This window comes from Papio anubis, chromosome 9, assembly GCF_008728515.1.
Source record: "Papio anubis isolate 15944 chromosome 9, Panubis1.0, whole genome shotgun sequence".
Taxonomy (NCBI): Eukaryota; Metazoa; Chordata; class Mammalia; order Primates; family Cercopithecidae; genus Papio; species Papio anubis.
Window position 1 is genome coordinate 80,969,039 of NC_044984.1, and position 11,230 is coordinate 80,980,268.

General features: G+C 39.0%; 1 protein-coding gene across 1 annotated transcript in view; it reads right to left on the reverse strand.

Moving 5' to 3' along the window:
* Positions 1 to 6,688, reverse strand: part of MGAT4C (MGAT4 family member C) — a 641,622-nt gene extending 634,934 nt beyond the window's left edge. The window contains exons 1-2 of the mRNA XM_031651114.1: positions 6,610 to 6,688; positions 4,966 to 5,049 (exon numbers count right to left, since the gene is read on the reverse strand). The gene's annotated coding sequence lies outside the window, so the exon portion shown is untranslated. The remainder of the gene's footprint in view (positions 1 to 4,965; positions 5,050 to 6,609) is intronic.
* Positions 6,689 to 11,230: the final 4,542 nt, after the last annotated feature.

An 11,230-nucleotide genomic window follows, 5' to 3' on the forward strand; every position in this document is an offset into this window, starting at 1 on the left:
GAGTGAATCCCTAGAGCTCCTCAGGCTATCATGCCAAAAGTGGAAATCTCCTTTCTTGACTTTTAAAATCCACTCGTTACAAAATACATTATGTTTTTATATTAGGTAATTTCTATGAAAAACTGCTGAGAAGAACAGTACATTCCCATTATTTTGCTACCGTTCAAGGAGAGAAATTATTTCACCAATTAAATTCAATGGGGTTTATTTGAGCAATTAAAAGCAAAATCGAACAAAATAAAAATGATTCATGAAGCAGACCACTCTCAGAACCAAATCGGGTTCAGAGAACTCCAGCTAACTCTGTGACCTGACAGCATTTATAGAAAACAGAACTGAGATATAGAGACAACTAAATTGGTTACAGCAAAATTGGTTATTTGGTTACAGAGCTTCCTGCAATTACCTAAAGCTCAGCTACTGTGATTAAACTTTATATTGGTTTGGTCTGTTGGGTCCAGTGCAGGAGCCCAGTCTAAATCTGTGGCCTCCTGCAAATTTTATTTAATTCCACTGTCTGTCTTTGTCTTTATTTAATTTACTGTCTGTCAGAGCCCCATATTATTGGGTCATCATTCAGGTTATTTCCTTATGATTTAGTACATTCTATTCCAGTGCTTCTCAAAGATTAGGTATGCACAACAAACTTGAAGATCTTGTTAAAATAGTTTCTAATTTAGGGAGTCATGCTGGGCCTAAGATTGTTATATTTTTACTAATCTCCATGTGACACTGATGCTGCTGGTCTGTGGATTACTCTCCTAAGTAGCAAGGTTTGGGTCATCCTAAAAAATCTAAATAACCATTCTCTAAAAACTGATCATCTATTGGCCGGGTGCGGTGGCTCACGCCTGTAATCCCAGCACTTTGGGAGTTTGAGACCAGCCTGGCCAACATGCTGAAACCCCGTCTCTACTAAAAATACAAAAATTAGTAGGATGTGGTGGCACATGCCTGTAGTCCCAGTTACTCGGGAGGCTGAAGCAGGAGAGTTGCTTGAACCCATGAGACGGAGGTTGCAGTGAGCCGAGATTGCACCATTACACTCCAGCCTGGGTGACAGAGTCTTTTTGACTCTGTCTCAAAAAAAAAAAAAAAAAAAAAAAATCATCTATTACATAAACTCATTCTAAAGTATATGTCATCACTCTTTGACCAAACATCAATCTATGATAGACTGCATATTAAGAATTTTACATCCATGTAACTTCCTGTATTGCCATCAAATATTTTGATTATCACTCTTGGTTCAATGAATAACAAGTATTTTAACATAGACTGTGATTCTGCTTTGATCAAATTTTTTGAACCTTTTAACATTTTTGGCAGACATCCTCAAAATCAAATCCTAAATTAAGTTTCTGACTTAGACTTATTGGTGGGCCTTATTAAAGCTATACAATTATTCACCACAAAGTTATAAAATATTTTTACAGCTTCTGGTCAGACCATGACCTCCAATATCACCATTTCCAGTCTAACAGTTACATACACCAGGAGAGGCATCAGTAAAAGGATTCTCCGCATCCCCTCCCCCCTTGAAAAGGTCCTTTACCAGACGTTATTAACTAACCCTTGTACTATTAATTTACAACGCTTTGACTCCTGGATACATATATTTCATCTAAAACAAGTACCAACTCTTGCTCAATCATGAATGTTGACACCAGTATCTGACATCAAGCTCAAGTTAACCAAAGTCTCATCTTCAGACCCAGAAAAAGATGACAATCAAAATAAACTGCTTTTGTGAGACACAGGGCCAGAAATTAAAACTATGCAATCCCTTTAGGCCCAGAGACTATCGTTAAAGAGATGACCACGTGAAATTGTAAGGGCCAGGTTTGAGGGATAAAATTAGTTCAGATCCTCCAAAAAAGATGGGTAAACAGCCGATGCCTAAACAGCCGTTTAGGCACAGATGCCTAAACAGCCGATGGCCCAACACATAGAACATATAGATAAACTGATTTTGTAACCTTACTTTTTGGCTTGGTTTGTGGCTCTTTAATTGCTCAAAAGGTTTTTAAGGAATAATGAATGCCTTCCCACCTCCATTCCCATTTGTCCTAGAATGTTTAATTGGCTCTAAGTCTTTTGGCTATAAGTCCTTTGGCCATATGGGTCCCATTGAAGAACAGAATATATCTTAGGTACATAGCCACACCACCTGGCAATAATATGGAATGAAATAAAAGCTTGGCCATTGATGCTACTTTTGGCATATTTTGACCAAAAACGGGGAATGTGAATTAAAGATAAATCCTAAGTCCTCTACTGAACTGACTGAACAGATCCCCTTGTGGCTTAGGAGACCCCAGGAAAGCTTAAAACTAAATTCCTGGCCATAACAGCATGGAAAGTCATACAAACTTCTTCCTTTTGGGTCTAGACACAACTGAGCACCATTAATGTTAAAACAGATCTCATAAGATTGACAGGACAGACTCTTTGTGGCAATAAGATCTTACAAATTCCATAAACTTTTCAGTTTATTTTAACAGTACTCTTAAAATTTGGGCTCATGATTCTGACAACAGGAATTCTAATCTACACAGTGGACAGCAGCCCTGATACATTCATGCTAACATGCCTGAAATCCTGGACCAGGAACTGGTAAATACTTGTAGGTTACTGCCAGGCAGTTTCATTCCTCTAATTCTGACTCTTACCCTGACTCTTGCCCTTGACAATAAGAAAAAGCTAGAGTATTCTTCACCAAATTGCCACCATATTAGCTCTCGCCTCCAGATTGACATATGATAAAGCCCAGGTGGAACAGAAACCATCCCTGTAAACTTTATAAAATTAATCAGGGAAAAAGGAAGAGGGGGAAAAGAAAATAAACCAAGCTTGCAGCTCATGCAGCACTAATTATTAGATCAGCTTGTTGTCTGACTGGCTTTCCCACAGTTGTGTTGTTGCTATTGCCTCAGAATCATGTAGACCCTGTTAAAAGATTATAGTTCTCTTTAACTTTTGCATAGATAATAACTTGAACATTATATAATGTTAAGTTTTTCCTTTTTGATGTTCTTTCAGGTCCTGCATACTGATGCAACTACTGACTCACCTGGTTTCAATGATCCCCACAGATGCCAGCTGATCTGAAGGACCCCAGAGGAGCTGACTTACCAGAGTACAATCTCTATATCCTAATGATTTCATTCCCTATTCCCCTACCAATCAATAACCCCAATTTCCCAGCCCCCTTCCATCCACAATCCCTTTAAAAAGTCCTGTGGGAGATGGATTTGAGGGACATCTCCCACCTCCTCCCCTGGCACTCTGTGATAACTAAACTCTTTCTCTGCTGCAAATCCTGCCGTCTTGTTGTAATGGGGCTGTTACCGTTACTGTGGGCATTCGAACTTGTTGGTCCTATAACACTGACTCACCTAGAGCAACTTCAGGTCCTGCAAGCTCCATTCATGGCAAGTGCCTTATACAAGTGTACCATTTTTATCCTTTATGCCATACTTTTACTTTTCTATGTTTATATATGTTTAGATACACAAACACCATTGTGTTACAATTGCCAATTTATACATGTTTGTAGGAAATTATTGTCTTTAAAGATTTTTACTTCTTTGTATGCAAGTTATTTGAAGTATCATATAACTTTATTGTGATTCACAGTGTATAATTTATATATAATTCTAAAACGATCATAAAATAAACTCAAAGTATATTTATTTATTTATTTGAAAAATAAAGAAAACATTAGAACCTTCATATATATGTAAGTTTATGTATAGAAATATGTGTATTTATATATCACATTTAAGTATATAATAATACTTCTACCACCTATTTAGAAGCAGAGTACAGAAACAAATAGTATATTTGGTATAAATTTACTATGAGTTGTGGTTTCTTATAAGATTAGGAAAAGCTAGTCTTTAAAACTTCAAAGAAAAGCTAGTCTTCTTTCTAATTGTGTTGACAAAAGTTAGAAAAAATTCCCTTCATCACAAAACCTAAACATGTAGTGTAACTATTTACACATCTGTTTCAACAAACATCATATAAGCTCATCAGGGAAATCCATTGTCTTCAGCTCTCTCTAAACTATCCTAAAAGGTGTTATTATAGTAATTTTTCTAAAACTTAAATCTACTTATATTATTCACAAAACTAAAACACTTCAGTGCCTTCATAGTACCTAATGGAAAAAGTTTAAACTTCTTGGAGGCAAAAATCTTTTGCTTACTTCTTTTGCTTTATTTGGTGATATTCACATATATTCACATAGTCAAATAAATAGTAGACATTTTGTCTATACCATTTTGTTTAGCAAGGGAGGACTTTACACACTGAAATAAGTAAATAAATACTGAAGCTGACAGAACTAAGGGATTTATGGGTGGAGAAGAAAGCAGAGATGTTTCCTTTGAGGAATACACAATATACAAAAATAGTATAAGTACACCATTCCTTCTTCACTGCATATAAACTGCTAAAGGTAGAGTGGGGAGAGTGTTATTTCTCCATTTCTGTCTATATGTCTAGTCTTGAAATCCAATTATTATATTTATCAACCCTAGAAGCTTAGACAAAACCCATAGATATTGTAAGCCTATTTCTTCGTGTGTCAGATATAAATAATAAATGTATATACTGCACAATCTGGTTGATTAGATTTAAAAAGTAAGACATACATATTTATTCACATTTTCCTGGCACATTAGATGCATTAAAAATTCCAATCATTATTATCATTTTCATTAGGTTATCTGTAAATATTACAATTTAACTTCTAGCTTATTGATGAAAAATAGCCATTGGCAGAAATAAATACCTGTCTACAAATGCAAGGTAACACAACCCAAATAAGATCAACATTTTAAAATATTTTAAACCATTATGAATGTACTTCATTTGATTTAGACTGCAAAACAATTTAATAGTGCTAAGTGAGAAATAAGTATCATTGCTACTTGTTGCCAAATAATGGAGACTTACATTGTTATAGTGCTTTACAGTCTAAAGTATCTCATATCTGAGCTCACGGCAGGGTGATGGGGTGAACATGTTCCCATTTTACAGCTGAAAAAAAATGGAGCAAAGGGGTGTTAAATTCCTTTCTAAATTCACAGAGGTAGAATACAGTTGTTTATATTGCATAACATTGTGAAACATTCTTAGAAATATATAATTAAAGGTGTTAAGAGGTAACTTTTGGGAGAAATGAAAAGTGTATAATTTTACATACTGTCTACTATAGTTGTTTATGCAAAAGTATTTATCAAACCTGGACCATGTTCTATGGACTCAGGTACCTCCATGAAGTACACAGACAGTATTTTGTTTCGTTTTGTGTTCTTTCTTAAGCTTACAGTCTAGGGAAGAATATTGAAAGTAAACAAAAAAAAAAAAACAGAAACAAATTAAATAATTTCACAGGTGATGAGTTCCATGAAACTAGCAAACAGGGTGCTAAAAGGAAACACTTTTGGGGTACTTACTCTAAATCTAGAAAGAATGCTAAGGGAACGTCACCCTGTAGAGGTTATATTTACAGTCTAGAAGATATGAAGACTAAAAGTGACAAGCAGGGAAAACATTTCAGACAAAGGACAGTTATGACAAGTGCTTTGTGGTGGGATATAAGTTGGTCAGTTGTGAAAAACTGAAAGCCTATTAGTGTGACTGGAATACAATGAAATAAGAGAGAAAGGCCCAGGTTGAGTCTGTGGGTATAGGTGGGACGTGCATCGGTAGCTGTTCATAAGAACTTAGATTTTGTTTTAAATTAGACGGAGGCTCGTTAATGGTTTAAACAAGGGCATGGTGCGATCTCATGATCTCATTTACAGTATAAAAGGTCATTTGGAAGAGAACATATTTGAGTTGTGGAAGAATGTCAGCAAGGATATTAATTAGGATGCCACAAATCTCGTGAGGCATTCACTGGGCTGTGATCTTCAGCAGCCTATCTCTGGAGACTGGGCTCTTAGCCGGTACAAAGTATGGCCCGTCTAAGGAAGCATTTTCATCACAATGATGGCAGCAGTGGCCCGGTTGGAGCAGCCGCTGTGAAGACACCAGCTCCCATGGGGAAGACGCAGCCAGGGCTGCGCACTCTGCGGAGCCAGAGGGTGCTAGAAACAGGTGATCCCAGCTGGAGCCCTGTGCCCTACTGAGTTGGTGGTACAGGAGCTTGCGCTCCCGCTGCAGCCGCCAAGCCACAGCTCTGGACCTGGGCATCCCTGTACTCTCGGGGCCGGGAAAGCCCCTGCCTCCACAGGCTCAGAAGTTCCTGTTCCCACTCCCTGGCCTCTCCCTGCTCCCAGTGCCTGCTCTGCAGTGGAGCAAAGTTGCGGCTGTGTCCCGATAGCCGAGCCCAGGCGCTGTCGCGACCCAGCCAGGTATGTGCACACTCGCGGTAGTGCTGACACGCCAGTTCCCCGCTGCCTCGTCCCCCTCCAGAAACTGCTTCTGAGGCTGAAATGTAGGGTGCTGATGAGCATGGAAGGGAGGCTGGGAACTGACGGTGGCTTGGTGCGGGCCTACGAGCACCCCTTGGAGCAGTCAGCCTGGGCGCCACGAACCGCATGTTGATGGCAGCGGGAGCAGACAGGTTCCTAGGTGGGAAGGGATGTGTACCTGGCAAGGCCTGACCTTCAAGCCTGGCGGCGGGACTGCCAGTTCCGGATGGAGGCCGCAACCGGAAGTGAGATTTTTAAAATAATTTTTGGCCAATGGAATGGTGCCTTTTCCAAGCCCGCCCATGGCCGCCCATGGCCCAATCAACACTCACTTCATCCTACCTATGAACCAGTTAGCATGAACTGCTTCCATTCTGAGCCCATAAAAATCCTGGACTCAAGCAGCTCGGGACTACTGCCTGTGCTTAAGGGTTGCCCACCTCTCGTCTCTTCTCCTTTGAGAGCTGTATGCTCACCTAATAAAGCTCTTCCCCACATTGCTCACCCTCCAAATGTCTGAGTAACCTCATTCTTCCTGAAGCGGGACAGGAACTCAGGACCCCCACACTACGGGAGCGAAAAAAGCTGTAACATTTCCCTGCTGGCTCACTGAGCTGTGGGCTGGAGTTAAAAGGCCTGTACCACCAATAACCCTCCCACCCTCTGCCAGCAGCCACCCCACCCAACCGGGAAGAAGTGGTGGGGCCAGAGTGGAGCAGAGGTACTGAAAGAGCTGTAACACAAACAGGCTAAACACACACACCCCACCCCCACCCACGTGCTGTGTGGGAAAGGTCTGCAGCCTTTCTGGGAGTCCATGCCTTCAGGCTCTCTGACCCAGGGCTGTCACATGCTGTAACACTCTGGGGCTCTGTGATTCCTGGTGTCTCCGAGCTTTGGGGTGCCACTGCGTTCCCCTCTTCCAGAAGCTGGTGCCCGCAGCGGAAGCCGTGATACGTCTGGTCCAGTAGCAGCCTCGCATGAAGCCGGAGCCTGTGCGGGCACCTGGAGCTGCCCACCCCAAGGCAGCAGCCAGCATGCCTGGCTGTGCACAGTGGCCGGACCTGTGTTCATTTTCTCCCTTGCTGTTCCTCACCTGGTTCACCCTTGGCAGGTGTGGGATCTGAGCTGGTAGCATGAGCCGAGCACAACCTGCCGGGCCAAGTGGGTGAAACAACCCCAGCAGGTACGGACAAAACTCAAGCAGTGGTGCCAGTGACCACAGAGGTTTGTGACTGACGAAGCCACACCCTAAGGATCCTGTGACAGTAAGGTGATACTTCTTGTTAAAGAATGAAAATCGACTTCCTAAAGTGATCATGTATATGCCCGAGGAATGTGGGCTGCACATTTTGAGATGTGCCTCTAAGCACTGGAAATAATATCAAAGAGCATAATGTCATCCTTTCAAAATTTCCTTGTTCTGCATCCATGGATAGAAACCTGGCTTGGAGAGACAGAAATCTAACATAAGAAAAGTGTTAATAGACCAGTAATGTTATTTTAATATTGATATACCAGTATGTTATATTTACAAATCTGAAAATTAACGTCCAACCCAAAAGTTATTTAAACTCTGCAGAAATTACTTTTTTAAATGTTTTCTGAACCTCTGATTCGAGGTCTCCCTTACAAATTTTTATTCAAGAGATGTAATTATTTGGTATTATTTTTACCACCTGTAATGATTTTAATTAAGATTACTGAATGGAGGATCCCCAAGAACTTAGAAGTAGAATTACCATACAATGCAACAATCTCGCCACTGGGTATATATGTAAAGCAGATGATATCAGTATCTCAAACACCTGCCTATCTGCGTGTATGCCTGTGTGAGAGTGTGTAAAATGTATCATTTAGCCTTAAAAAGAAGGAAATCATGTCATTTGAGACAACACTGATGAACATGAAGCACATTATGCTAAGTGAAAGAAGCCAGACATGAAAAACAACATTTGGTACAATGTCACTTATTGGTGGAATCTAAAACAGTGAAATTCATAGAAGCAGACAGTAGGATGGTGGTTTCCAGGATATGAGAGAAATTGGGAGGTGTTGGCAAAAAGATACAAAGTTTTAGTCAGGGAGAATAAATAATGTATAGCATGATGACTATACTTAATAATACTATATTCTATACTTGAAATTTGTGAATTAGGTCTTGAATACTTATGAAACACAGAAAAGATAACTGTTTGAGGTGTTGATAACTTAATTAACCTGATATAGTTACATTTAACAGTGTACACATATATCAGAACATGATATTATACATTATAAATATTATAAACATATATAATTTTTTGTCAGTTAAACTTCAATAAAGCTGAAGGAAAGAAGATTTGCTGTAGTTGTGAACAGAAGGGGCTTCTGCCTAACTAAATTTCAAAGAGACTTTAACCAACAGATAGCCTGGTTGTTCACAGGATGCCAAGAACAGCTAAGAAAATATGCTCCACCTGGGAGAATGGAAATGATGACAGCTAAAGAAACTACAGAAGTTGGGCTTGGGAGAACTTCTTTTGAAATGACTTTATCAAAGTTCAGTGCTAGTGATTTTTATTTTCTAGATCTCTCTATTCTAGGCTAAAATTCCCAGGAAGGACAATCTGATGACCCAGCTTTGATTTACCTCTGGATCAATCAGCTGGAGCTGCAGATGTAAGACCCCCAAAAGGACTCAGTTTTGTTCAACTGAAGACTTTCCAGGGAACAGAAAATTTCTGTATGTCAGAAGCTAAACCAAAATGGCATATTTTAGATTCTACCTTATGGCTGTTTTCAGGCACACACACGCAGAGACATATAGATACACATAAAGTTATTTCCCTCTATCCAAATGTACCTAACATGATCCACATATACTAGACACTCATTCTTTTTTCACAAAAGAAAAAATTGGAAGTCACTTTCAGATATTTTAGTCCGTGTTCTTTAGAGTGTTCAATACTGACAATTGTTTTATAATTCCATCTCAATATTCAAATACTTTAGAAACAAATGGAAATTTAATTCCTTGTCTATATTATATAGTGAAGAAAAAAAGAAACACATAAAATATATACTTAAAAATAGAATAAAAATAGAAAATTATTCCATGCAGCAAACAAGAAAAAAGCTTCGGTTCTCATATTTGAAGGTCATAAGACTCTAGGGAGCATGTACCATGTCTCTTCTCAACTTCTTTGCCTTCACCTTTTATTCTAGCTGACTGGGGCAGAAGAATTCTCCTTTGGGAATTCCTTTCAAAGACCACAGAGTACAGGAAGTGAATATTCATGGACTATTAAGTGGGATACAGAGAAATGTTACTACATAATTCTCATCTATTTGTTGTGATTGAGGGACATTGCTTCAGAGAATATTTTGAATTCTGAAAAATGCCTGCCAATCCTCATGTGGTGTGGTCTCATTATAACTGACCATATAACTGAATATTTAATATGACAGTATCTTGTTTTATGTGGCTAGGTGCTTTGGGATATAAAGGTACTTTTCAAGAAGGGTAAATTCTTGTATAATTGATTCCTCATTATTTTTGGCAGATGTGTGTGTGTGTGTGTGTGTGTGTGTGTGTATCTTGGTCAGTTTCAGGGATGAGAGTTTCATGCTGTTCCATGAATTTCCTTCATCTTTGGAATTATGATCATTGTTCTTTTACCTGTTTAATGGGCAGATTTTTTGATGAGTAAACATGACCATTGGCATATGTAGATCAACTCGGCAGCCTGTTCAGAATAGCAATGATAGTAGTGCTGATAGTAATGATAATTTTCTGGTAATCAAAAATATTTCTAGCCTCCATATTTTTCTGAGAGGTCCATTTTCATACCTGACTCCCAATTTTCTATCTGAATAACCTCATTATCTAAGTCATTTACTATTTTAATAATCATTACTTTGGAAGTGGTATCGATCTTTCATTAAGGCTATCCATTCAGGAAAGCTATGCAATGTTGAATATTTCTGGAAGCTCTGACAACTTGGGAGATTTCCATTTTAAGTGAAACTCTATAGCATTATATTCCCAGAAAGTTCTGGTATTAACATAGGGAATCATTGTCAATCTCAAGTAAGCAAGTTATTTTTTTCACCTTTGTTGGCCAGATAGTATCCCCTGAGATCACAGTCAATAGGCTAAGAGAAAGTGCAAATGTAGCAGGCATAGGTAAGTGTATTAGTCAGTTATCATACTGTTATAAAGAACTGCCCGACACTGGGTAATTTGTAAAGGAAACAGGTTTAATTTACTCACTGTTCAGCATGGCTGGGGAGGCCTCAGAAAACTTACAATCATGTCAGAAGGCAAAGGGTAAGCAAGACACCTTCTTTACAAGGCTGCAGAAAGGAGAAGTGCTAAGTGAAGGGGAAAGAGCCTCTTATAAAACCATTAGATCTCGTGAAAACTCACTATCATGAGAACAGCATGGGGGAAACTGCCCCATGATTCAGTTACCTTCACCTGGTCTATTCCTGGACACATGGAGATTATGGGAATTACAATTCATGATGAGATTTGGATGCAAAGCTTAACCATATCAGCAACTATATACTAAATGTAGACACTAGTGAAATATGAACTCTGACAAAGGTTATGTAACCTATTTCATATATTTCTACACCACCAAAATGTTATTGCAATGTGGACATGGAGAAATTTTTTTAACGTAAGTAATTATTTCGCTTTCATATCCTCTTAAATGCCATCTGGCATACAAATATGTAAAATAACAAAAATACAGATCGCCATATTCTTCTATCACTACTCTGTAATTAGCAATGAACTACACAAAGTACCA